A 24,819-nucleotide genomic window follows, 5' to 3' on the forward strand; every position below is an offset into this window, starting at 1 on the left:
GTATAGCCTCTGTTTTTCTACCCTCTCTATCCTTGGACCTTTTTATAAAAGCCCTTTGTTCTCAGAAATCTTCTCCTGTGCGGAGCTGCACAGGCTGTCTTCAAGGTGAGATTCATCTCAATGAACTTTAGCAGCCTGGAAGACAGCGTTGTTGTCTGAGGTGGCCCTCTAGTCCTCTGTAGTCAGTGGAGAAGGTCTGTCATCTTTTCTTTAGGTGAGCGTCTGAGACAGGTTTGTTTTGTGTCTTTAAGGGTTAAATGAGATGAATACTGACCTCCATTCATATCAGCAAAAGTAGTTTTCTTAAAACATTTTTTCACGGTGTTGTAGAAAGATCCCAAGGCACACAATACAGCTAAACCCATTCCCCATTTGTCACTCCCAAAAAATTTTTATCTAGCATCCCCTTGAAGACATCCGCAGATGGAGATGCCACAACATCCCTTGTCAGTCCATTCTGTAGTGGTGTCGTCTTCACCCTTGGACAGTGTTTCCTACTGTCCAGGCTAAATATTCTTGGCTGCAAATTAAATCTCATACCTCCTTTCCCACCTCCAGTGAACATGAAGGACTTCTTTAGTAGGTTATGTATTGTCAGGGGATGCTTTGTTTGCCATGGAAGGAGGCACAAGCAGTATCTTCACTCCCAGCTCCTCCTCCCCTTCCCCAGGGGACTTTAGGAAGGGGCTATGTTCTCCCTCAGGAAAGGACAAACTCTGCAGCTTGTTCCTGCAGGACATGGGAGTCCAACAGGCTTTGTCTTGGCAGTAAAGACAGTGTGGTGCTGTAGGCTTTCAAGTCCATTCAAACTGCTATATAGTTTTCCAAACTCGATATTATTACTTCCTTTATAGCACAAGGCATTTTTTCCTAAACTTGTTATGGAAAAGTTCCAGGGATGTGTTGTCCACACACAAACCAAAATGCATTAGCAGGCCAGGGGCCAGAGGTGAGGGCCAAGGGTGGGGGAGCTATTAATTCGATAGTTTGGCGCTGCTTTTCTTGCAGTCAAAGGCAATGAGAATCCTTTGAAGACAATGAAAGCTCTGGGAGCAAAGTGTATCTAAAACCCAGGTGCCAAGCTAGCTGTACTGGGGGTTTAGGGCAGGATGGAGGTGGCGTAGGCTATTTGGCAGCCCCACAGGTTGCTCTGTTGATGACGTTCCTGGTCAAATGAAGAAGCAGTTGTACAGCTGCGTTCTGGCGTGATGGCTCTCTCTAACTGTGGCTACTGTAGGTTTAACCACCTGGCTTTAAAGATGGGTCTTGTATGTTTATCTTGAAGATATCTAGGCTGACTTGCTGTATGACTTCCTCTGTATCATAAATAGCGTTTTATTACTGAGCAAGGATGAGTTTTGCTTTCTGTCTAATTTGAGAAGATTTTGGGGGCTTTGTAAGCTTCCTCGGGGGTTTTCAAAGCTGGGAAGAAACTTGGAAAGCTGGGGAATCTGTCCACAGTGCTGGTCTTAGCAGGCGGTATTGGTGTTCTGGACAGGGCTCATCTCTTCCATCTCTAATAGTTTGGGAGAGAAGAGCCCAATGCAAGCGAGCTGCAGGGCTCCCTCTGTGATAGATGGACACCTCCAAAGGGCTGTTCCTCCAATGTCTCTTAGTTCACCCTGCCATGAGGAAGGTGTCTGTTTTCTAGAGATGCCCCTCTCACTCCATTGACTGTCAAGGGGCTCTGAAAGACCAGTATAGACCAGACTTCTTCCTTTCAGACAACTGAAACTGGAGAAGACAAATGGACACTGTGAGGGGGCTCTTTTCACCACTGTCTGTTCCCCACAAAATGGCAAGTGGCTGCATAACCAGCACCACCTCCACTGCAAAAACAAGCAGGGAAAGGGGGGGAAGAGGAGTTTGGATTGGGCTGTCAGGAGAATTGCTGCTGCTGCCAGTGTCATCCATGACAACCTGCCAGGCTTGTGCAAGACAAAGTGCCACTCCTCTGGTGACACAGAGGAGCTCCCTTCCCAAGGGAGCTTTCAGGAGGAAGGCTGGGAGCTCTCTGCCTCTGGTCTGCTGGACCAGATCCAGGCAGTCCTGGTAACGGTGAGTCAAAGTGGGGGAAGCCTACGCTGCTTTTGCTGCTGAGAGTTTCCGGGGATAATGTTTTATTGATACTGAATCCACTTAAACGACACAAGGTCGGTCCTGAAGCAGAGCAGAGACATAGCAACTGCTTTCAAAGTGCTAACTGCAGCTCCAGTGCAGTGTCACCAAGAGATGCACATGACACTGTTTTCCACAAGGTAAGGAAAAATAAATAAGCCCCAATCATTGCATAGCAGAATGGGCTGCTTTTTTATCTTGCAATATTGTTGATGTTGGACTGAATCTGCTGTCTTAAAGTATAAATATAAAGACGCTGCTAAATCATCACTATTTCAGCAACTAATTAAGGGGTAATGCTCATGGTGCAGCAGTATATGAGGCAATAAACGGCTTTGGCGGCTGATTAAACGCTGGCACTGAGGCATTTAATTACAGCAGAAGCCAATTACCATGCGCATATTCCAACACCACGGACATTACTCCTGTTATATGACAGAACAAGGAAAGGCAATAAACCATGCTATAGAGACGTATAGTCCAGGACTCTAGCTTTGCCAAAACCGGCAGCCTTCCTCCACTGGCTCTGAGGTGGAAGCTCAGTCTCCATAGGGAAGGCTCAAAACAAGGTCACAGAATGAAAATTCTTCGTAATTTATAGGACTCATTTGAGATCTAGAAACTGAGATCTGAGTCAAATATTGCAGATCTTCGCTGTACTAAGGTGCATTTGACCATTCATAGAAGATGAATATTCCCACACTCAGCGAACAGGTGCATTTAAAGCCTCACCTTAGTATATTTAGCATCGATGGTCAAGTCAGTGGCATTGACGGAAGAGGTTATGGGTGGCCTTTTTTTTCTTTCAGTTATTGCATTGCAGAAAACGTAATCAGTCGCAAAACATCACATGCCATTCTTCATCTAATTGATTTAAAAGCTGGAGTCTGATTTTCACAGGCTTTCAGCTCTTGCACCATCCGTTTGACTTAACCAGCTCAGCACCTCTTCAAATTAAGCCCTGGCTCTCTTTAACCAGACGTGAATTCTTCTTTTGAAGGAGTTTCCTAGAGAAATTATCTCTTAGAAAATCCTTGGCACGAAACCTTAGCCAGCCTTGGCGTGCAAACCTGCCTCACGCTGGCATTAACAAGCCTCTTATTTAAATGTTGATGAGCTCTTTGCTGCCAGTTAGCAATGGGAAATGCAGTCTGTGTGTTAAACGAGAGCTAGGAATGACTTCCAAATACCAAAATGTTTGTTAAACTCACGGCCCACCTCTTCCCTCCTTGGGGGTGGGAAGCTTCCCAGCAAATTGGCCCCATTTTGCACAGAAACTGCCAGGCAGGATCAGACCAAGGATCCCTCTTGTTCTGTGGCCCACCTGGGACTGACGCCAGAAGCACGGCTTCCCAGGACGACCTGCAGTACCACTGGTGTGCCGGTCTGCCCAGGGAACCTGCCCCCGACCCCGTTAATTAGTGCTGGTCTGACGCTCTGAAGGCAGGCTCCCCCCACTATAGTGTGCATTGGGGTTTACTTGTTTGCTTTTAACCTCTACTGTCGTACGGTGGGTCTGGTGGCTGTCACCTGTAGTGAGAGCTGATGAATCACACCCCCCAAACCTTTTTGGAGTCACTTGGTTCTCCGCAGTGCTTTATAGAAATGCATTCCATAAGCTGATTGTGATATTATATATATTGATATATCTCTTCAGCTAGACAGACACCCCCTAAAATTCAGCCCGAGGCTGTGGGACCAGCTTCTATTTGCTTGCCGTCCCATGGAGACCAAATGCTTTGTTGCCTCTAAACCAGGAGTCTCTCATACGGTGGGGGCTCTTCAGTCCTTCTGGGACTCTCCCCTTTTGCAGTGAGTCTGAGGTGAGTCAAAGGACGAGTTTCAAATAATAAATGCCAGGAGAGGGAGTCTCCTTGTATCCTCGTGTTACCTTTGCTGCCTTCCGAAATCAACATGTTCCCCAGCCAAGGAACGTGTAAATTCTTTCGGCTATCACTCACTTTTGGATGAATCCCAACTGCGCATATATACAATAGCTGGTTTCCTCGGTGTTTGAATGAACCAGAAGGGCTTTGTCTGCTATAGATGGGAGCTTTCAATCCCATTTATGGTACATTATATCAGTCTGAAATAGCATTTGTGAGGTCCTTAAACTGAACCACCATCAGATTTACAGTCACCGCAGAGGAGTTAGCAGGCTGGCTCCAGAGAGTTATGAGCAGTAACCATATTCTCTTGAAATATTTGCTTTCTCTGCAAAGTTGACCTGAGGAAGAATGTGTTGTTCGTTTGAAGATCTCTGTTTGTTCATTTATTCAGAGAACGTCTTCATTGACAGGCACTGTAAAGAGATGAGCTTCAGAGCTGAGAGCCAAAGACATGCTTCTTGTCATTGCAGAGCTGGTGACAGCTGCTCAGACAGGGAGCTTCCCGTGGTATGTCCACACATCTGCAAGGTAAAACGTGGGGGATTTGAGTTGTTCGACATCATGGGATGAGCAAGACAGTTCAACTAAGCACAATCTTCCACTCAAGCCTCTGCCCAGAGGATGACCGGGACCTTGACTGAAACTCAGCAGACAGAACAGCAAAGGCATGCACTGACATGTTCTCAGTTTTTAATATCTCTGCTGCCTTCAAGAGCACTTGAAATACCTTGGCAAGGCTGCAACAGCAGGGCAAAATAGGATGCACCAAAAATCTCCCCCAGGAGCCTTTCAGTCTGTTGGTCACCTGTGCTCTAATGCAGGCCAAACTCAGGGGAGTTATCCCACCTACCATCCTCACTGGAAACAGCTGGCGGAATGGCTGTTTGTTGTCAGTTGTCCTGGGGAAGCGCAGGAAGCCAACTGAGATTGGGGAGGTTTTGCTTGATGCTGTGCAGACATGGCCAGTGACAGCCCATGCCTCAGATGCTCCCAGTCTAAGTAGGCAGGACACACGAAGAGCAGGCAGTGCTGCCAACTGAAGCTGCCAGAGCCCTGTGTTTATGTGAAATTCTTGGCTTTCATTTAAAATAATAATAATCATAATAAAAAAAATCTGACCAGCTCAGTTGGAAATATGATCCCTAAAGAGTCAGAAACCACAAGGCCATTCAAAAAGGCCCATAATTCATATGTATATACTTACAGCTCTTGATTTTTAAGCCAAAATCATGGTGTTTGGAGGCCCAACTCAAGACTTATGAATTCCTAGAGGCTGACAGTACCAAGTGGGGAAAGGGCAAAATTAGCACATGGGAAGAAAGAGAGTTGCCAAAGGTATGACAGCAGGTCAGTGGGAGAGCCAGGCCTCCTGCCTCCTCGCCCCATGTACTAGCCACATTGCCTGGCCTCCTTCCCCAAAGGAAATTAAGAGTCCTTAAAGCAATCCTGGCTATTTTAGTCTTGTGTTTCCATCTTCCTTTTCATGCTCTTATTTTCAGCAACACGCAGATCTTGCAGCATCCTGCTGCTCCCCATAGGATATTATTCCATCTCTGGGGCTCATGGCCATGGTACTGTGTGCTGATGACAGCTGTGGGAGTTTGCAAGTAGCGTAACGTTTGCATGCCATGAATATGCAGCTCTGAGCATGGCCCAGTTCTCCATGCAGCCAGCCTGTGCGTGTCTGCCAGGGACAACAGCATCCTGCATGTGTCTAGATCCCAGGAGACACCAGTTCCTGGTGCCTTGGGTGACATTTTTGTGTATGCTTGGCTGTTTATAATCACAAACACCTGGATAACCAGCTTTCTGTTCAGCACCCTGGGAAAACTGGGCTTGCTTTTAATCACAGCAAAAATCAGGGTCTTCCTGGTTGAGTAGCAATTGTCCCTACCTGAGCCATTTCCAGGATCTGATTTCTACCCGTGAGGAGCGCACGGAAACCTCCCGGCACACAGCACAGCACTGGCCAAGGGCAGAGCCTGCCAGCGGCTCCTCTCCCTGTTACACGGACTTCTAATCTCTGTTTACACCAGCACAATGTCAAACATCGCAGCAGCAGCTCTGGCGGAAGGTGAGTCTGTTAGAACGGAGGTGTCGCTTCCTCTGCTGAGGCCTCTCTAATAACTCCAAGATGCTTTTCTAACTAATTAATTACAGGGTTTTGGCTGAGTCTCTTTAATGACTCCCATCTTCCTGCTGCTGCTCTGCAATCAGCACTACTTGCAGTACTGTTCAGAGCAACACTGATGCCATCAGAGCAGACAGATGAGCGATACGGAATTTTTTTTTAAGCCGGTCGTACTGTGAGCTGCTTGACTTCCTGCTCTCTGATGTACTTTCCTGGAGAAGAGGATAAAGATACGGTAGGCAGGTAGCTCTAGCGGGCCCTTAGCCCTGCCCAGGATTGCTGTCTCAAGGGAAAAGCTTATGCAGAGTATAAATAGTTCTCACCTTCTCACTGAAAAGCCGTAAGGTCCTCAGGGTCCAGCTTGCTTGCACATCCAGTTGACTTGGTGAATCGGAAAAAATTGAAGCTGTAGCCTGGAAACTTTGCTCCTGGACCTTGAATATCAAGACTGGCCCTAGATGGAAGTGTCTGGTCAGAGTCAGCACTCCAGCCCACCTATTATTTACGCTCTGATAGCACATAGTCGTAGTCCATGGCCTCCCATGCTTGTACAAATCAAAAACTCAGACCCAAATACTTGCAGACTCAGAAGACAAAGACTGCTGCACAACTTGACTAGGCTAGACCAGACTATATTATACTATAGCATGATTGTGTGTAGGGGTGATCTCTAGCTGTGAAGCCACATTAACTGTTGTTGCTACTTACTGCCTGCTTCATTAATCGACTCTTCATATTGCAGTGGGAATCAGCTGCCCCAGTCTCACCCAGCGCCTTACTGCAATGGCGACGACAATTCCTCACCTCAAAAAATGATAAGCAGAGTAGAAAATGAAAGGCAGCACGAGAAGGCAGCTGGGAGGGCAGCAAGTCAGCACAAAGGCAGCAGCCTCAGGAAACCAGCTCTTGAATGGCTGTAGGTCACTGCAAAGCGAGATGTCAGGAAGAATTCGAAGGCAGACACTGGTGTCCTGTAAGGCCCATTCCAGGAATAAGCATGAAGAAATATTATGGTATTTTTCTGAAATAGATATGTCAGATGGAACAGGTGCATTAAAAGAAATTTTGTTTTGTTTTTCCATAAAGGTGGGGGTTTTTTTCTTTTCAGTACTTCTAAATGTCTGTATAGGTACTTCCATTTCAATCCTTGTGGCATGAGCCAAACTGAGAAGATGAGACGAAGTTTTTTGAGCTCTATAATTAACAGCTAGTCCCCTGAGCAGCAGAAGCAATTGAGCCTGCTTTCCTATGGATCTGTGCCATATGTGGATTCTTTGCTAAGAAGGAGCGAATTTACTCTCCAGTCCTTTGCTTACAGAAGGCCTTACTGAGGTATTTCTCTCTGACACAACTTGCTGGAATCTAGTATCTTTAAGAACCTCTCCACCCCATTCCTTCCCCTCCAGTTTGAGGGGGTGAAATTGGTGAGGGAGTCCTGAAGTTATCAGAGGGTGGGAAAGATGGGTGGTAGGGAAAAGCTGGCAAACAGATGAAAGTACATAATGCCATTATTTATAATAAGAAACTTGGGGGGGGCTGGGGATATATCTGAAAGGAGATAAATTAAGGTTAGAGACCCATTTTCCATGATTCCTTCCTGGGGCACCTATAACACCAAATAAATGCCACGCTGGTCTCCAGCACACCAACTCACCAGCTGAACCTGCTGCACTTGGTACAGCTCTGCCTGCAGCCAAGCACCCAAAGAGTCACCCCATCGCTACAGCCTGTATCCGAAGAACGTCTAGAGCTAAGCAGAAGTTCAAATGCAAAGTGCTGTGACCTCCCTCTCAGTGTAATTGAAAAATATTAGCAGCGCCTTTGTACTGGCTTGAAGCTTTTGTGCTGAATTTGCATCTAATAAGAAGGGGCCTTTTAAGGAGGAAATAAATAAATAAATGGAGGAAACCTTCTCTTTGAGCTAATTTTAGGCACATCCATGCTGACAGCTGCTCTTCCCTGATATATCTCAGCCACATCCTGGAGGGGCCAGGGGGACTAAGCTCTGTTCATGCCACTGCAGCTGAGAAAAGGCCTTTGTTTGGTTGTTTTTTAAGGGACTGATGGTAGCTGGCTCTCCAGAGCCTCCCTTCATCCTGGTTTCCATTATAATACAGGTGGGAACAGGGGAAAGGAGTCATGGCACTTGTATGGGTGTCCAAGCCGTATACAAGCCAGCAGGGGTGGCAATTGCCGGGCACAGCCGTGTCAGGCTGAGGTTTGCACTCGGTGGCCTCTTCCCGCTTTGCTAGCTGGGAAAGAAACCCCGGAGCACTGAGATGTGAGCCCTGGAGATATCCCAAACATCCAGCAAACAAGTCTGGCACGTGGGGTCACCTTGGGGGAGAGAGGCCCTGATGGACTGCAGATGTGCGAGAGACAGCTCCAGGGAGGAGAGCGAGGCAGGACTTGTTCACGTGAGCCTCATGTTCAGCTGTCAGTGACCTGACAGATCTGGCCATACTTCTGGTGAGATGAAGAGCTGTAGGGAAGGCTCCTTCCTCCTCTAGGCATAAAGTAAGCCAAGAACTGCTCCTTGCACTGCTTTAGTCCCTAGGCTAACCCTTTCGTCTCTCCTCGCTCCATCTCACAAGGCACTGTATAGATGCATAAAACTGAGATGAGCATGGTAGGAAAAGTCCCAGCCCATATCTGCTTAGAGAGTGAGAGACAACGTGGCATAGATACTGCTCTTTAATCTCCACCTGTAGCTCCCTGCCCCACCCCCACCCCCCCCCGCTCAAATTAGAAACTCAGGACTTGTCTAGCTTGGATGATTGTTTCATTTCCTCGTCGAAAAGGTGATTACCCCTTTAGTTCTCATAATTACCTAATCAGCAAAAATCAAATCAATCAATGTTAATTTCAACCCTAATAAATATTCTCTGGTATTCTATACCTTTATGTATATCTCAAAACTCATCCTAATTTAAAGGAAAATATGATTTCACAAGTCAGACCAACTTGCTCAGCATCAGGTTCAGCAGTGTGCCACACATCCTGCGAATACACAGAGAGGGGACAGTGTGTGACAGAGGGAATCTGAACAAATGCACCTGGAAACTGGGATGGGAAAGGCTGATGCATAACAAGGTATCACCTGGTCCATACCGTGCCACAAGATGGGACCAGCTGGACCCAAGCAAGTCCAGACAGATGTTTGCCTCTGCCCTGTTGTTGAAAGCAATTGAGGATACAGACTCCACAGTCTCCTCAGGCACTCTTTTCAGTGCTTAACTGTCCTTATTAGTTGAGACGTTTAGAGATAGTGCCAAAGTGAAACTGTCCTTGATGCACTTCAAGCTTATTGTTTCCTGCCCTGCCCAGGCTGGACTAATTAACTGGACTCGACCTGGGTTACTGCTTCCTCTGGTGGGTGGATCTGGGGGTGATGTTATCCAGTGAGAAACTGAGCCTGGCCTGGCTGTAGTTGTTTCACAAAAACTGCCCGATGGTTTCTGTGAGTTGGTAAATTCAGGAGCCAGCTGATACAGGAGTGAAGCCTTCACTAGCCTCCTAAAACCACAAAAAGTCTCAGCTTTTGGGATGAGCTTCTCCACTCAGGACAAGTCATGCGGGGGACCCAGCTGGTGCTTGCCTGGCTCAACCTGCTCCATAAACAGGGCTGGAACATTTCTCTGTCTTTATACGTGTTGGCCTTGATGCTTGTTCACTGCCATGGTTTCTACTCCAGCATGGGAGTAGAATTTCCCCAAATCCATGGGGAAAGGGAATGGTGGAAAAAAGTAGTATGAACTTAGCAGTCACCTACCTGCTATTATTTACCCCGATAAGGGGGGAAAATGCTTCTTCTGGCATTGGTAATAGCAGCAATACTTAAATTGTAATTGTCCCAACTTAAGCCTTCTCAGCATTGTACCAGATGCTGAGATGCCTCTGGCAATTTTTTCCCCATTTGCACACCATTGTCATCTGTGCCCTCCCTGCTGACTGAAAGTTGCCCCACTTGCAAACAGCTCTGCTGGACAGCAAAATGGCAGACGCGTTGGGCCAGGACTGCGATTTCACGCTGGGTTCATGCAGCGTTAGCACAGTGTGCTGTGACGTGGGTTCATCTCCATAGCGGGGCATCTGCTGTGGAAGGACGTGAGCCAGACAAAGAGGATAAGGCTGACTTTGCCAGAAAACTGCGACTCCATGTACGCCTCCACCCAGCTCCTCTTGTAAGGGTACTCCTGGGGAGGAGCTCCTCCTTCCTTCCTGCAACCTGTGCCCTCCTCCCAGCTGTCCTACATCCCAGGACTGCGTCTGGACCTTCTCATCCTTTGGAGGAGGCTGATGTGTGGCTTAGAAGTCGGGAGGGTTGCATGTTTGTGGTTAGCCTAGGCTTATGTTTTAGAGGATGCTTTGGCCCCTGATGACTCTCTCTGTGGGGCTAGCCTTGAGGACAGATGCTTAGCAGTGAAGTAACGCAGTGCCAGAGTTTTAGATGCTGGCATTTACTGTGGGTTTTGAGGAAGTTCCTCTCCACAGAAACACACTTTTTTTTCAGGACTTACTGGAGCAACTCCTGGTACAGGTAAACCCGACTCATCTCTTTCTTGGGCTGCAGGTGATGAAAAATCCTCCTAAAGCCATGTCTGGCAAATGCAGAGAGCAATCGTGGCCTCCCAGCCCCCAGCCCCCGTGTGGCAGATGGAGCTGAGCAAGAGGCAGTTTTGTGCTGTTTTTTTGTCTTTCAAGGAAATAATTCCTGAAGAGGAGGGAGGGCTCCACTCCAGGGAGATAAGCAGTCCCATTGAGCCAGACCTCTCATTTCTTCTCTTCCCAGTTCACAAGACAGCATCCTGAGGGATGGTGCAAAGGCGGCTGTCGAGCCTGTGGGAGCAGGGTGAGAGCCCCGGGGTGCTGCCAGGGAGCCTGGCTCCCATCCAGCTGCCCTCGAAGGGGGGAGCACACGCTCTGCCCGGCGCACGCCCTGGCTGCACTGCAATGCTGGGGACTAACCCTTTCTCCAAGCCCTAGCGCAGACCCTGTCTGACCGCTCCTGCTACACCACGGAGAGAGAGCAGGGCTTGGAGCAACGCTGGGTATGCCCACGGCATGGGCCTGACCGCAGGGTATCTCAGGTCCTGTGGGAAGGCTTTGACACCTCGCGTGTGGCAACTGGTTCCCCTGAGCTCTCCCCAGGCCTCCTGCTTTGCTCGGTGGAGTTCCACCTTCGTCCACTGCTCCTGACACCGTCCATGCACACCTCGGTCAGAGGTGGCTCACAAGACTCGTTTCCCAGCCTGTCTCCTTGCAACAGGGCTGTGCCAGCAGGCTCAGTTGTGACTGTGCTGGCAGCAGGAGAGGAGAAAACCCCCCCTTGGTGTTCTACAACAGCAGGCTGTGCCCTGGAGAGGCCAGGCTGGAGCAAGAAAGGCAACATGGGAGCAGGCAAATATGGCAGGAGCGGGACGGGAAAGGGAATGGGTTGATATTGGGACCATGATGCGGCAGCATGGCTATGTCTGAGAAGAGCAGCAGAGGAGGAATGGGACCAGGTGAGCTGCTACAGCGGTGTGGGGCTTGGGCAGAGGAGCCCAAGGCTGGGATGTCTATGAGGGATATGCTGGGACCAACTGGAGTTGACACAGCTGTAGGAGGGTGGGAGGGAAGGAAAGCCCATGCCTGGCAAGGGTTGGGGCTGAGAATTGGCATGACCGTATGCCAGAGGCTGTGGCCCAAGTGGAGAAAGGCTTGTGGTACATCATCAGGGCAGTGCATGCAGCCCAGGGCATGATGGAGCTGCACATCTGGCTGGAAGGTCCCCAGAGCAGCTGTGAGCAAGGCCCAGAGCTGAACTAGCAGGAGATACCGCACCTAGATAGGATGGGAAAGCTTAACAGAGATGCCAGCCTGGGAGAGGAAGGGTTGCAAGGGTTCCTCTCGGGTCAGGACCCCAAACCTGGTTCTCAACACTGCTAACACGTGAGACCTGTACATGTGACACCTAGAAAACAACATGTGGGTTTTTTATCAGAAACGAGGCACAGGATGCCTGGGAGGGGAGGTTTGCAAGAGCCAAGGGGGTCTCAGTACGTGTTATGGCCAAGGGATCTCAGTAGAGCTGCAGGGGAAGACCCCAGCGTGGCTCAGGAGAGGACACCAGGCTGTTCACTGAGCAAAGGCTTGCGGGTGTGTGTGGAGTGTGTGATCATGTTGGTCTCTAGCAATGGCAGGCACCTGCTGCTAATAGGTTTGGTAGCTCAGCCACTCTGTGAGCTGCACATTCAACCCCTGCCAACAGAGCCTTCCCTAAGGTCTGACTTTCCTCCCTTTACTGTGCAAGTGGCTGGATCTGAAGCAGCCAAGCACAGTGCCTCTGAGCAGCATCTTTTGCCCGAGGTGCAAAAAGATAAATAAAAGACCATGTAGGAACTTCTTCTTCTTCTTCTTCTTCTTCTTACCCCTCACTCCCCATTTTCCTGGCTAAGCCCCTGTTCCTCTTGGGATATTGGACTCTTATTCAGGAAAGCAGCCCTGGTTCCCTAGCAGTATTCGTCCTGGGCACAAGGGCATCAGAAGCAGGATCTTAACTGTCAGCGGAGCCGGGAAGCACAGGCCTGTGCGGTCCCTAGGGGGGAATTATTTGCTGATTGCATCTGTTTCCCAGAAGCATCACTCCAATTTATCCTGGGATTCACATTTTTATCTAGCAAATAAGCACCTTGGGAGCTTCATTTCCATCTCAGATGTTAAATTTAGAAGTGGTGCTTCCCCTTCTCCCACCCTCTCCCTGCCCCCTTCCCAACGGCTCCTGTATCTCCCCTCTAGCCCCCACCCTCACCTCCAGCTCTCCCTCTTTGTCGCATTACATAGTAATCTGAGATGCATTGGCCGAGCTCCAGGGAACAGAATGTACTTGGCAGGGAGACGGGTCTTGATGTCTGCAAAATGTCGGGAAATGCAGCCAAGAGCTGCTAACTGGGTCATTAACCTCTAGAAGAAGAGCAAGTTGTGGAGCTGTGCTCTGTCTCCCTTCATCTCGCCAATAAAAACGTCCCAGCAATGAGCGAGGGAAGAAGAGGTTTACAGCTTTAAGTCCTAAGTAGTCAATGCAACCACCCCTCCCTGACCCCCCTTCTCCTTACCCTCTCCCCCAGCGCAGTATTAAAGCTTATAAGTGGCCTTTTAAAAACCCAGCGGTCCCCGAGGAGCTGTCCCTCGGTGCTTGTAAAGAGGCTACTGGAGCAAACCAGTCACTTCCAGCGGCATGCTGCTCCTGCCGTTCGTGGTTAGAGGGGCTCAAAGGAAGGGCCTTTTTGCTGGGTTGCAGGGGGCTGCAACTCTTGTGCAAGTTGGAACCGGGTGCTGCTATTGCCCCCGTGTACCTATGTACCCCCTTCACCATCCCCAGCATAGCTGTATGCCATGTTTCTGGCCACCCCGTTTCCATGAGTTGCCTTCCTGTGTTGGAGGCGCTGGGGCCAGGCAGAGCTGGCTGGTTCTGGTCCATGGGAAGGGGCGCAGCGCGGCGAAACAGAAGCCAACAGGGCAAGGAGGGTCCTGAGCTCAAACGAGGCAGCCCGTGTCACTGGGTGCAGCTTGAAATAAAGCAAACCTGCTTGCCGATGGCAGTGAGGGCTCTGCAGGCTGGGAGGGGGTGGGTCCCCCAGAAACGGGGGTCCTGGCCAGAGGCAGCCAAGGGGCAAGGCGAGGGTGCTGCACCTCCAGAAATCTCCATCTCCCACAACCCGCAGTGGCTGTTCAGTGAGCAGATCACAGGATGGAGGCTAGTGGGGTGGATGGGAGAGGGGAAGAAAGGTGTCATACTGCCAGACTCCTTCCTCAAGAAGTGCTTTATTTCCATCCCTCTCCTCCTCCGGAGGAGATCCATCCTTAGGAGCCATTTGGCTGGGCTGGCCAAGGACACCACTGCTTACTTCTGTGCCCGGTGCCTTTATGTTGGGACCCCCGTGACTTTTTCCACCCAAACACACATTTCCTTTGCTCTTAATCCATTCCCTGTTTCAAAAGAAGCCATAGCACTTCTGGGATAGGGAGAAACAGGGGAAAGTGCTGCCTTCAGAAGCCGGGTCTCTCCAGGCGAGGCAGGTTGGCCAAGGTGGAAATGAGCTGCATCCCAGGAGCACACTGGGTCCTGAAGCAGACCAGGCCAAAGGGCAGTACCCGATCCGGCGTTTAGGACGTTTGGTGCAAACTCCTCCTCTGTCACAGCCAGTCCATGTGACACCGCGTCCCGGTGGCAACGCCCCGGGAAGGGGAGCCTGGAGAAAGACCGGGGTGAGCCCAGCGGGATGCCGGGCTCCGGCAGCCCCTCTCTGGTTGACGCATCCCGCGCCTACCTGCACCGCAGAAGCCGCAGCCTTCCCCCGCCGCCTCTCGGGGCCGCCTCAACACGGATCGGGCAGCTCAGCTGCCTGCACCCCTGCCCGGCCCCGGGGCCCGCACCCCCGTCTCTGCAGGACGCCTGCCCGCCGCGACGCCCCCCCTCCCCGCCGGGCGCTTACCCCGGCCCGGGGCCGGCCGCCCCTTCCCTTCCCGCCGGCCCCTCGGCAATCCTGCTCCCCGAGTGCCCTCTGCTGACGAGCCCGGGCTGGCGCAGGCCGGGGGGCGCGGGGCGGGTGGCGGGGGGAGCGGGCCCGGGCCCGGCTGCCGCCCACCCAGCGCTGCCGGCGGGCAGGGCAGGCGGGAGGCGCGGGGCGGGCGCGCAGGTGGCCGCGGCCAGCGCCCTGCGTGGGAGCGGGGGGGCCGGGGAGCCGCAAACGCGATGGGAAGGGATGGGAAGGCTCCGCGGACGCGGGCGGGGTGGGGGGGGGGACACTCGTAGGCTGGAGCCGGGGGCGCGGGGGGTGGCGGCAGCGTTTTGAGGGATTACAGCTCTCCTGAGGACATGATGGAGTCATACAGGTCTGTTGGTCTCTGGGGAGGTATCGGTCACTGGGGAACCCCAGCTCTAGGAAATCTTCTCTACGTGGTTCAGTTTGGTTTGTTTTAACTTAAAAGTTCTTGTGAGGTCAGGGAATATTAATTTCTTCCTTAGCAAATGCACAGATTAACACCTTCTCCCTTACCCAGCAAGGATAACTTTGTCACCTGCCAAAAAAATTTAAATTAATGCAGCCTCCCCTTCTCCAACACAGAAAGTTCCCCTAGCCCCTCAAAGGCAGTGGCAGTAAAGCCGTGCTATAAATCAAGCCCCATTCATTCCCTCCTCCCCTTTCGCACCCCACACCATAACTGCCAAAGCACGAACTACCCCAGTTCCTCCTGACTTCCCCAAATGCTTCCTTAGGTTTTCTGGGTGTCTTGAAGACTGCAGAGCAAATGCCAAAAATCAAGAAGCCTCTGCTAGGCTCTGTCCCACCCGTGCTCACTCCAGGATGTCCAGCACCCCTGCTGGGACCTGCTGTAGGAACATGGGCCAGGCAAAGCCAGCTGCTTCTAAGGTAGAGTGATCTTGGGGCTCTACTGATTGCCTGTGTAAGCCTTCTTAGATGAAAAATCATCTCTAAGGGAGGAGTTGAGTGAAGGCCCCTTTGAAATCACTGACCCAGACGAAGAAGCAGCTAGTGACAACCAAGCCCCCAATGCCTATGGCAGCAGCCACAGCGACACTGTCCTCCTTTCAGCAGCATTTCACTCGGAGGAAATGAAAGCATCGGAAAAGGAAATGGGGCTGAAAAGGCTTAGATCCCCAGCGAGCGGGCCTTTGTTTTCCCATTGTGCTAGCCCAGCTGAGCCTGTGTTGGAGCAGAGCCCTCCTGCAGCTGGGCCCAAAAGCAGCAGCCAAAGAGAAACCCTGGCAACAGTCTGTGGCAAGAGGAGGAGGGATGTGCAGAGGCTGGAGCACTCATCCATGCTGGGGAGGAGAAGTGAAGGGCTGGTGGCACCCACAGCCCACCTCCACAGCCCCAGCAGTGCAGAGCAGCTGCCCGTCCTGGGGCAATGGGAGCATCTTGCCAGCTCTGAGCAGAAATCACAGAGAAGGAGCCTGCAGGGGGATAGGTCAGAGGAAGCAGAGGTCTTGGAGAGCAGGACAACAGCCTTCAGTTGGCCCTGGACCACAGCAGGACTAGCCAAGGATCCTGAGGGCCACAGCTGTGAGCCTATCCCCCAGGCCACAGCACGGCTGTGTGCCATGACCAACCACTCCATCACCAGCCAGCCCAGAAACACCATAGGCCATGCTTGTGCTTCTTGGCATGCAGTGAGAGCCTGTTTCTGGACATCCCAAGGGGTGCTGGGACCAAAAGTGGCTTTTGAAAAACACCGCAGCACATTGGTGATGCATGTGCTGAGTTCCACATGCGGAGCTGGTGATAAATCTGACAACATCTCTGGCAAAATGCTTTCTCTAATGGCATGCCGAAAACAACTGGGCATGAGCAAGTATCCTGCAGAGCACAGCCCTGCCAGTGACCTCGGCTGCCTCGGTGTCAGCATGGGGAAGCACTGCCTTCTCTTTCAGGTAAGCAAGGGGTTAAACTCAGATCTGCTTCCCCTCTTCGCCCTGTTGAGGGAATGGTCTGTGAATCAGCCTTGGTCCCACCTCCATCACAAGCTGAAGGGCTCTGCATGCTTTCCAACCTTAACTACTGCTCTCTGAAAAGGAGACATCAGTGTAGACGCTAGTCTTACCATGATTTGCCCTAAAATGATCAGCTACCTCTTGAAGGAAGGTTGCTGATCAGTGGATGAGAAATCAGTGATGAGTCTGGGGGAGCTGGGCAAGAGGGCAAGACCTGGGAACACCCAGGTTTGAAGACATGGTCCTTTCCCTTCCTCTGTGTTGCTGACAAACATGTAGCAAGCAATACTTTGGAGGTGGCAAGGATTCCTTATGGCTTTTCATGCCTTCCTTGGGCAGAACAGGTCTGCAGGAATAGTTAGGCAGCTCTGCTCCTGCTGAAGATGGTGGTGTCCTCAGCGGCCAACACAGCCTCCTCAGGTGTCCAGGCTGCTCTCAGCCCAGCTTGCAAACTAGAGGTGGCAGAAACCTTTTCCTCTCACTTGGGTGAAGTTGGAGAACGATGCCTTGGGGATTGTGCCTTGCAACAACACTGTTCAGTCTTTCCTGGCGTAGCTCTGAAGAACATGACATGACTTAAATAAAGCAGCTACAGACATAGATTTCACAATGACTTCGTTGTCAGACTGACGGTTTGTCTCCCCTGAATTCATACCTTAAGGAGGCCGTGATGGAAGGACTCTGCCCACTAACCCTACTTAACACTACCACTGCTGCTAGTGACTTTGAGCAAAATGATGTTGCTGGTGTCATTGTATTGTCACACAAGTGTCTGGCTGAGTAAGGGTCCCTGGGGTTTCTGCTTAAGTTTTTCAGTCTGATAACATTTGGTGGCTCTTTAAAGCCCTTCTTCCTGGATTTGTGCTATTGCATGAATGTTTTTATTTATTTTTGGAGAAATGGCTTTTAGGCTGCATAATTACTGAGGAAAAAAGCTTGATCCTTAAAGGCTCCCCAAAGTAAATAAATTAAAAGAACCAGCACTTGAAATTTTCTCTTTAAGCTAATGATAGTAGAGACTGATGACGGGGCCTCTGAACTCCTGGAGTCAAACAACATTGCTTCTACTTCCTGAAATGTCTTTTTCTTAAAGGACCTGCATGTATTTTCCCCAGCTGATTAAGGATCTACAATGTTTTATTCATGCACAACCCGGGATTATCAGCAGTGTTTTACATTTCAAACCAACCATTGCCAAGACTTTCCCAGCTCGAGGAAGCCTCACTTCCTCAGTGTAGCTTGAGGCTATTCCTAGAGAAGGTGTCACAGCTATTAATATTTGTTACCCTTCTTCGTTAACCTCTGGGATGAACTGTTAATGCTTGTCTCCAGTGCTGCCTTTGCTGGCTCATTTGCCTTTTTTTTTTTTTATGCTCCCAAAGCACTATGGCAAGTGATCATCTTTGTATGAGTCAGTGCTGAACCAGTTGTTGCAGTGAAGTGTCAGATTTTATCCAAAGAAGGAGCTGCGCTTCGGCACTGGGTGAAGCATTTCTTGGATATACATGAATATCTAGACAGCAATATTCAGATATCCATGGCTAGCCAGGATGTCTAGTGGGTGGCTCTGCCTGTCCAGGGACTACTTGGAGCTTCATGGCGACCGCTTCCTTTTCCAAAGTGTTACCCCTCCTACGAGTGAAAAATTCCCCTTTTGTTGTTAATCCTGCAGGGTCTAAAACACACAACAATTTCTGATCGCTAAAGAGAGGGAGTGCTCCATTGCATTTGTAAATAAGAAGGGCCTAACCACTGAATCTTACTGAAGACAAAGTGGTTGCAACAGCAAATGATTCAGCCATCTGAAAGAAATACGTGGAGAAAAACCCGTGTCTCCTGCTGCATGGTTACTGCACAGCAAAGAAGGTCATATATTAAAATTGTGAGACTGTTTAAGCACTGTGTAATTAACTGCTGTCTATTTAACCAGACAGCTAAAGCAAGTTAATTCAGTGTCAGTTAGGAGACTTATTAAGTGTCTGTATTTTTTTAACAATTTACTGGTCCATCATTAACTACCCCTAGATTATCTTGTCAAATTGATAATTAAATGCCTCAAAAATTCATTACAGACTCAATATATTAATAGGAATATAATTAAGTAATGTTTGCTTATGTGATCTGCAGTTTATTACCTGCATGCTGATTTATCTCCAAGGCATTTACTAAACCTTAGCTGTAGACTATTCAGAATCAATACAGGCCCAGGAGTCAATAAATGTCGTATTAGATCCAAACGAGCTATTTAATTGGGAGAATGCATTGAAGTTGTCTTCTGGATCTCCAGTGAGTTTGATGAGGGGAGTGTGACCTTACAAAGACTGACTGAAGATCTTGCAGTTGCTGTTTTATGGCTGGGTCAGAATCCCCCCCAGAAGCACAGGTTTTTGGTCTAATTTTGTTGACTGTTTGGTTTGGGCTCTGTAGTCTGTTAGAAACTGCCTAAATTGGTCCTACTCTGCTAGTCAGTTGGTGCAGTGATGAATCAGAGGCTCTATTTTGTGTAAAAAAACAGAGTTAACTCCTCTTGTCCTGCACAAGGAAGATAGCCTAATGAATTCCTTAAATTTGTAACCCTTGGACTTTGCATGTCGTGGATTTTTCAGAGAACTTACAAGTTGCTTCATTAACTAGTTTGAATAATAGGAGACTTTAAATTTTTAAATCATGAGCGGAAAATAAATGCTTCTTCTGCTCCGGATAACTGTAGAGGTGGAATAAAACAGCATCTGAGATTTGCTGTACTGCTGAACTTCAGAGAGACCCTGTGCGCGGCAGTGTTTAAAGAAATCAGCTTGCTATGAAGGTACGTTATCACTGGTTACTGTCTGTTAGGATTAACCAGCCTGCAGATAGGCTATTGATCAAGATAAATCTGCGCAGGGGCAATGGCCACCCTTCCTCTGCAGCTGTGTGTGCCAAGTGATGGGGTGTTGGTGACTTGATGGGAGGAGGTGGGCTGAGCACGTCTCCAGACCCTGGGATCGGCTGTGGCTCTAGGTGCTATACCTGCGTCCAGCTGCAGAGCCGGTGTTCTTGCTGGGTTTGTAGGCGAGAGCTCCGTGTATGGTTGCGTAGCTTTCTTGGTAATTTTAAAGACTAGGGAATTCTCGTTAAGATGGATTTGAGTTTGTGCATATACACGTATACGAAATGCATGGTTTAAAAATAAATAGTAGGCTGGCTGAATTATTCCAAATCATAACGTCATAAACCCCATGAAGTAAACAGTTATATTTAAAAGAAATTTTAAAAGGTTAAAGTTAAAATAGTATCATTGTAGCAGTACTCTCAGGGACTTGAACTTCCCTCTGCTGTTCAGCGATGTTACGAAATAACTGTATTGTCGTGAAGAAGATATTTCAGTGTTCTTTGGCCCAGATTAGGTTAAATTAATTTTTTATGTGGCATATCAACATTTTTGTCGTACTATTTTCCATTGTGGCATTATCACAAGCTTGGGAGGTGACTATGTTATTGCTTTGCTGTCCTACTTTGAGCTATGGTACTTTTTCTGGGGGGAGGCAAGAGGGAATAAGCTGATGATGAGTCTGATGGTTTCCTCTCCTCAGTGTCAAAGTGATGTTAATCACAACCAACCTACGAAGGAGTGCGTGGATACAGATCCAAGATAGGCTTTGGCATGGAAGTATTTTGCGAGCATGTCTGGGGTTTAACTTTTTTCTCTAACTTTAGGCAAATTTAGCTTTGTTTTTCACACTTAAATATATTTGGACTATTTTGTTTTCAAAATTGGTATTCTACTGTTTGAATTATATGAAAAGCTGGCCAGATCCAAGCTGAGCATTCCTGAGGGAGAGTTCCCAGCAAGCATGCTTGTGTGCATGCAGCCTTTGGTGTCTGCCAGGCTCTTCCATAAAGCGATTGTAGCGCTTCAAAAACAACAACAACAACAACAACAACAAAAGAGGCTGAATTCTGCTCTGAAACACTTATGCAATTCCAGGGAAGTCTGTTGGCTGTGGGAGTAGAGTTGAGGGCAAAACTTGAGCTGGTATCTACAGGGCATTTTTCCACATGTTCTGTATGTGCATTGTCCTTCCCATCGTCCAGACATGGAACCTCGCAGGTCCTGACCAGGAATGTAAAACTGTTGTAAAATTTACACATGCTTGTCTACTAAGAGCCTTTGCATAGGGAATTTGGTTAGGAAATATTTTTCTGCTTCATCCTTCTCTGAGCTTTACTGGAATCAAAGCTGAACCAAACTTTTCTGAAAACTCTGAAATGCTTCAGTAACTTCTGTTTGTTTTCCTCATGCCTCTGTACTTGGCTTCTGGCAAGGACTGAAAGCAGCACTGAGTCACTCAGTGAAGAAGTCTATTTTGACAGCATCCCCCTGGCCTAAGCAGGAAGTTCTCGAAGTCTGAAGACATCGAGAGTTCTGGATCTCGCATGGTTAAAGCCCAGATGTGCAAACCCTAAGGGCTTCGGGGAGGTGTTTAAGCTTCTGGAGCTGCTTAGACCGTGCAAAACTGGCAGTACGGAGAATCTCATCCATCACTGGAGCTAGCCAAAAAGGTGGCTACAGCAGAAATCCTTAACCATATAGAAGTTTTGAGAAAGAGTCAAATTCTTTGAAGTTTTTCTATTCTCTAATGTGACTATTTAAAAAAAAAAAGAAAAGGGGGGTGTGGGGAGAAAAAGCTCCATCTTACTCACCAAATCTGCAGCCTCTCTGTGTTCTGAGTCATAGCTGCTGGCTGCACTGACAATGGCAAGGTTTTTTAATTTGCTTTCTGTCCTCATTACTACAGTAAGAAAAAGGGGGCACAGCAAAGACAGGGACAGAGATAAGATTGTGCAAGCATCAACAAGACGACAAATTGGCCCATTGGTTTTCCTTGCTGGGGTTAATAGTAAGGAAGAGCCCAACTTTAGTCTCAGGCCCCACTACGAGTTTTGCAAGGTGGAAACTGGGAATGGGAAGTAAGGAGGCTGGGGGAAGAGGAGGCCAGGAGCTCTTCAGTAAAAAAGATATCCATTTATGAACATTTGATGTGCAGACTAAAAGACAACTGTGTTCCTCTGTACAACGTCATGTTAGCATGGCTTTACATAAAAGAGGCACTGAAGCAGATGCCTCCACAAACTTTAGATTTGGCAAGTGGTGCTGGTGTTTGTCACCTTGCAAGGGAAGTCGCAGAGGAGGTCACCCCGTGTGAATTCAGCTACCTTCTTTCATCTTTCAAGATGAAGAAGGAAGAAATAAGTGAAAGATGTGAAAGGGGAAGAGTTAGGTCTCTTTTGATATTTGCTAGCTATATGCCTGCCATGAAAAAGTCAGTGCTTGTTAACACTTCCTACGTTGTGGGATGTGGCACACCACACTCCTCACCCTGCGCACAGAGAAGGAAATTGCTGATAACCGTGGTAGTTTGCTGTTGGGGCTACCTCCCTCTAGTTATCTAAACTGTTACAAAATATATCAAGGTGAAGAAAGGCCCCCTTTCATTTCAGTTGCATGCTAAATACTGCTCTGCTTCCTGTACTCAAGCATTATCTGTTGCTGCTCTGCACTAGTAAGCTGCCTCTGAGTTCTCACCCTGAAGTAGTTTTTTGGTTTGTTTTTTTTATTATTTTATTTTTTTTAATTTTGGTACCGAGTACAGCACTTCGTAACATGTGAATGGCCACATGCCCTACACTCCCACAGCCAAAAATCTCCAATAGAGTTTATTTTAAAGCAGTTCCTATCTTTGTGTTTGTAGATGACTTTGGGTACCATCTGGGAAAAATTGTTCTTTGTTAAATTCCCCTTTATTCCCCTTGGGATATGTATTTAAGGCAGGAGATGCTGAAGGATGTACTGAGGACTGTAAAAGCAGCTTGAAGTAAAGATGTAGGAGGAAAAGTACTCAAGCTGTTTTTCTGCTTTTGCAATTGAAAGGAAACTCATGATATAGCAAATTTTAAATGGCACAAGAAATTCTGCTCTCTACTTCAACATGGCACTATTAGGCCAGCAACAGGGGGAGCAGCTGCTCAGCTGTTGTATAATTGACATCGCTGATAATGACATTGGATTCATAATTAAGCTTCATGGGTTCATGAGGATCAGGAAAAAAAAAAAAACAAACAAAACACCCACCCTTAAAAAAAAAGGTCACAAACAACTGTATGAGTGAGCACATTGGAACGCAATGAAGGCTGAAGAAAGCCTGCCTGTCCCAGGGCCCTGCAGGGGGTGAGATGTGGGCGCTTGCGCTGGGAGCTCTCTCTTGGTGATACTGAGCAGTTGGCCAGAAGTGCTGACACTTTAGGAGGAGGCCAGAGAAGTTTAGATTAGAACACACTGCTGTAAAAAAATGTATTTTTTTTTCCTGGGAATGAATGAGTGGGTTCATGCCAGTAACACCAAATCTACAGCAAGGCACACATGGCCTGCTGCCTCCAAGTATAATCAGTGCTTAAAAAAAAACCCCCCATGCTGGCATGCATTGCATGTGGATACCTCCTTTATCATACATATTTGAGAGCCTGGACTTTGATTGCCACCTGAAACTGGGCACTGCGGTTTTCTTTCCCCACTCAGTGGGTCATTTGGTTATGATCCTGCATCCTTTTCTGAGGCGCTTTGGAGTCCCATGTAACCTTTATCCATTTCTCTTTCTAGCAAAAATATATTTCAGGAAGTTCCATAATTGCACGTCTATATGGTGAGGTTTGGCACACAAAACCTGATTTGAGGTTGGCTTCTTTTTCTTCCCTTTAACTTACAATGTTTAAATTGGGTTCCTCCACAGATTCAAAAAACACATTCTGCTGGGTCACGCTGGAGCTTTGAATCACAATTTTTGTCAGATGAGGAAGAAAAATACATTGAGCTTTCTGCTGCAAGTTGCCTTTACAGAAAATCCCACGGTATTCCTGTGTGTAGAGAATCGGCCATTCAGTTTGCATTGAACTTGTCTTGAGCTGCAAATAGCCACAAACCTGTAGATGGATGTGGCAGTGCTCGGAGCCCGCAGTACTTGCATGCTCTGGATTTTGCTGGGGTTGTGCTCTATTTAGACTGAGGACCCACTGGCTGTTCAGGGAGGGGACTCCCATTTCCTTCTCTAAATAATGTTTGTTTGTGTTTGGGAAATGCCAATCATGTTTTGACAGCTACTGAAACCTAAATGCATAAGAAATGTAAAGCTGGATGAGCACAGTTTTCTTCCAGAACAGTTTTTGTTGCGTTCCTGGAAGGGGTTATGCGCCTTTTTTACTGCGGGGTAGGAGGTCTGAGCCTATTCCTTTCAGAGCTGCCTTGAAATCCCATTAAATGGCTGCTTTCATGAAGCTGGTTCTTAATCAGAAGGCCTCTGATACCTTGTGGAAGATGGATCCTGTCAAGCTAAACTTGGGATTATTTGTGATGAAATTAAAAATAAGGTCAATAAAGATACTTGTGGTTTGAGACTCATGAAAAATATTTGTCTTGGTACTCATAACACTTAAACTAGAATGATTCAAAATCAATGTGGCAGAGTAAAAGGATTAAACACTGGCTTGGAAGCACATCCCAAAATGTCATTGTAAACAGGAAATCAGGACTGAGTGGGAGTATTTCTTGTGGGGTCTCTGAGATTGCTTTGGGGCCCCAAATAACCAACTGTTTTAAGAGCAGCCAAGCAGAAAACAGCGAGTCGGTGGTCAGCATGGCACAAAGCCTGGTCAGGGGCACACAGCGACCTGGGCTACTCCGTGAGCTGGGCAGGCGAAATGCCGTGCTCTCCAGAGTCGCCCAGCGCCCAGATAGGAAAGGTCTGGCTACAGCCAGCTTCCTTCTGCTGCAGCCCTTTGCACATAGCTGCCGGTGCAGTCCAAGAGCACATGCTCCTCCGGGGGAAGGAGGAGAAACAGTGATAAAATATTTGAACTGCAGCTGTCCCTTATGAGAAGCATATTAATTAAATAGAAAACACTGTCAAGGTGCCAAGGTTCCTGTCTGGCTTTCCAGTCTGTATTAGAGGAAGAGTCACCGGTACAAGGATGGGTCTTACCAGTTTTGGGTGAGATTGCACTAGAGAAGAAGTTGAAATGCAGAAGAGAAGTTGCTCACGGCATGTGAAGAATGAGGCTATTGTGGGCAGGATGTCTTGACATCCCTGACCTCCTAGTCAATGGAGAACGGCCCCTTCTTTGGCTCCGGTGTATGCCTGGATTCAGACAAA

At 48.4% G+C, this 24,819-nt stretch overlaps 1 protein-coding gene across 1 annotated transcript in view; it reads left to right on the top strand.

Moving 5' to 3' along the window:
- LPP (LIM domain containing preferred translocation partner in lipoma) overlaps positions 1-24,819 on the top strand; it is an 826,113-nt gene that overhangs the window by 356,631 nt on the left and 444,663 nt on the right. The gene's annotated exons all lie outside the window — the stretch shown is intronic.

Source organism: Mycteria americana, chromosome 7, assembly GCF_035582795.1.
Source record: "Mycteria americana isolate JAX WOST 10 ecotype Jacksonville Zoo and Gardens chromosome 7, USCA_MyAme_1.0, whole genome shotgun sequence".
NCBI classification, from domain to species: Eukaryota; Metazoa; Chordata; class Aves; order Ciconiiformes; family Ciconiidae; genus Mycteria; species Mycteria americana.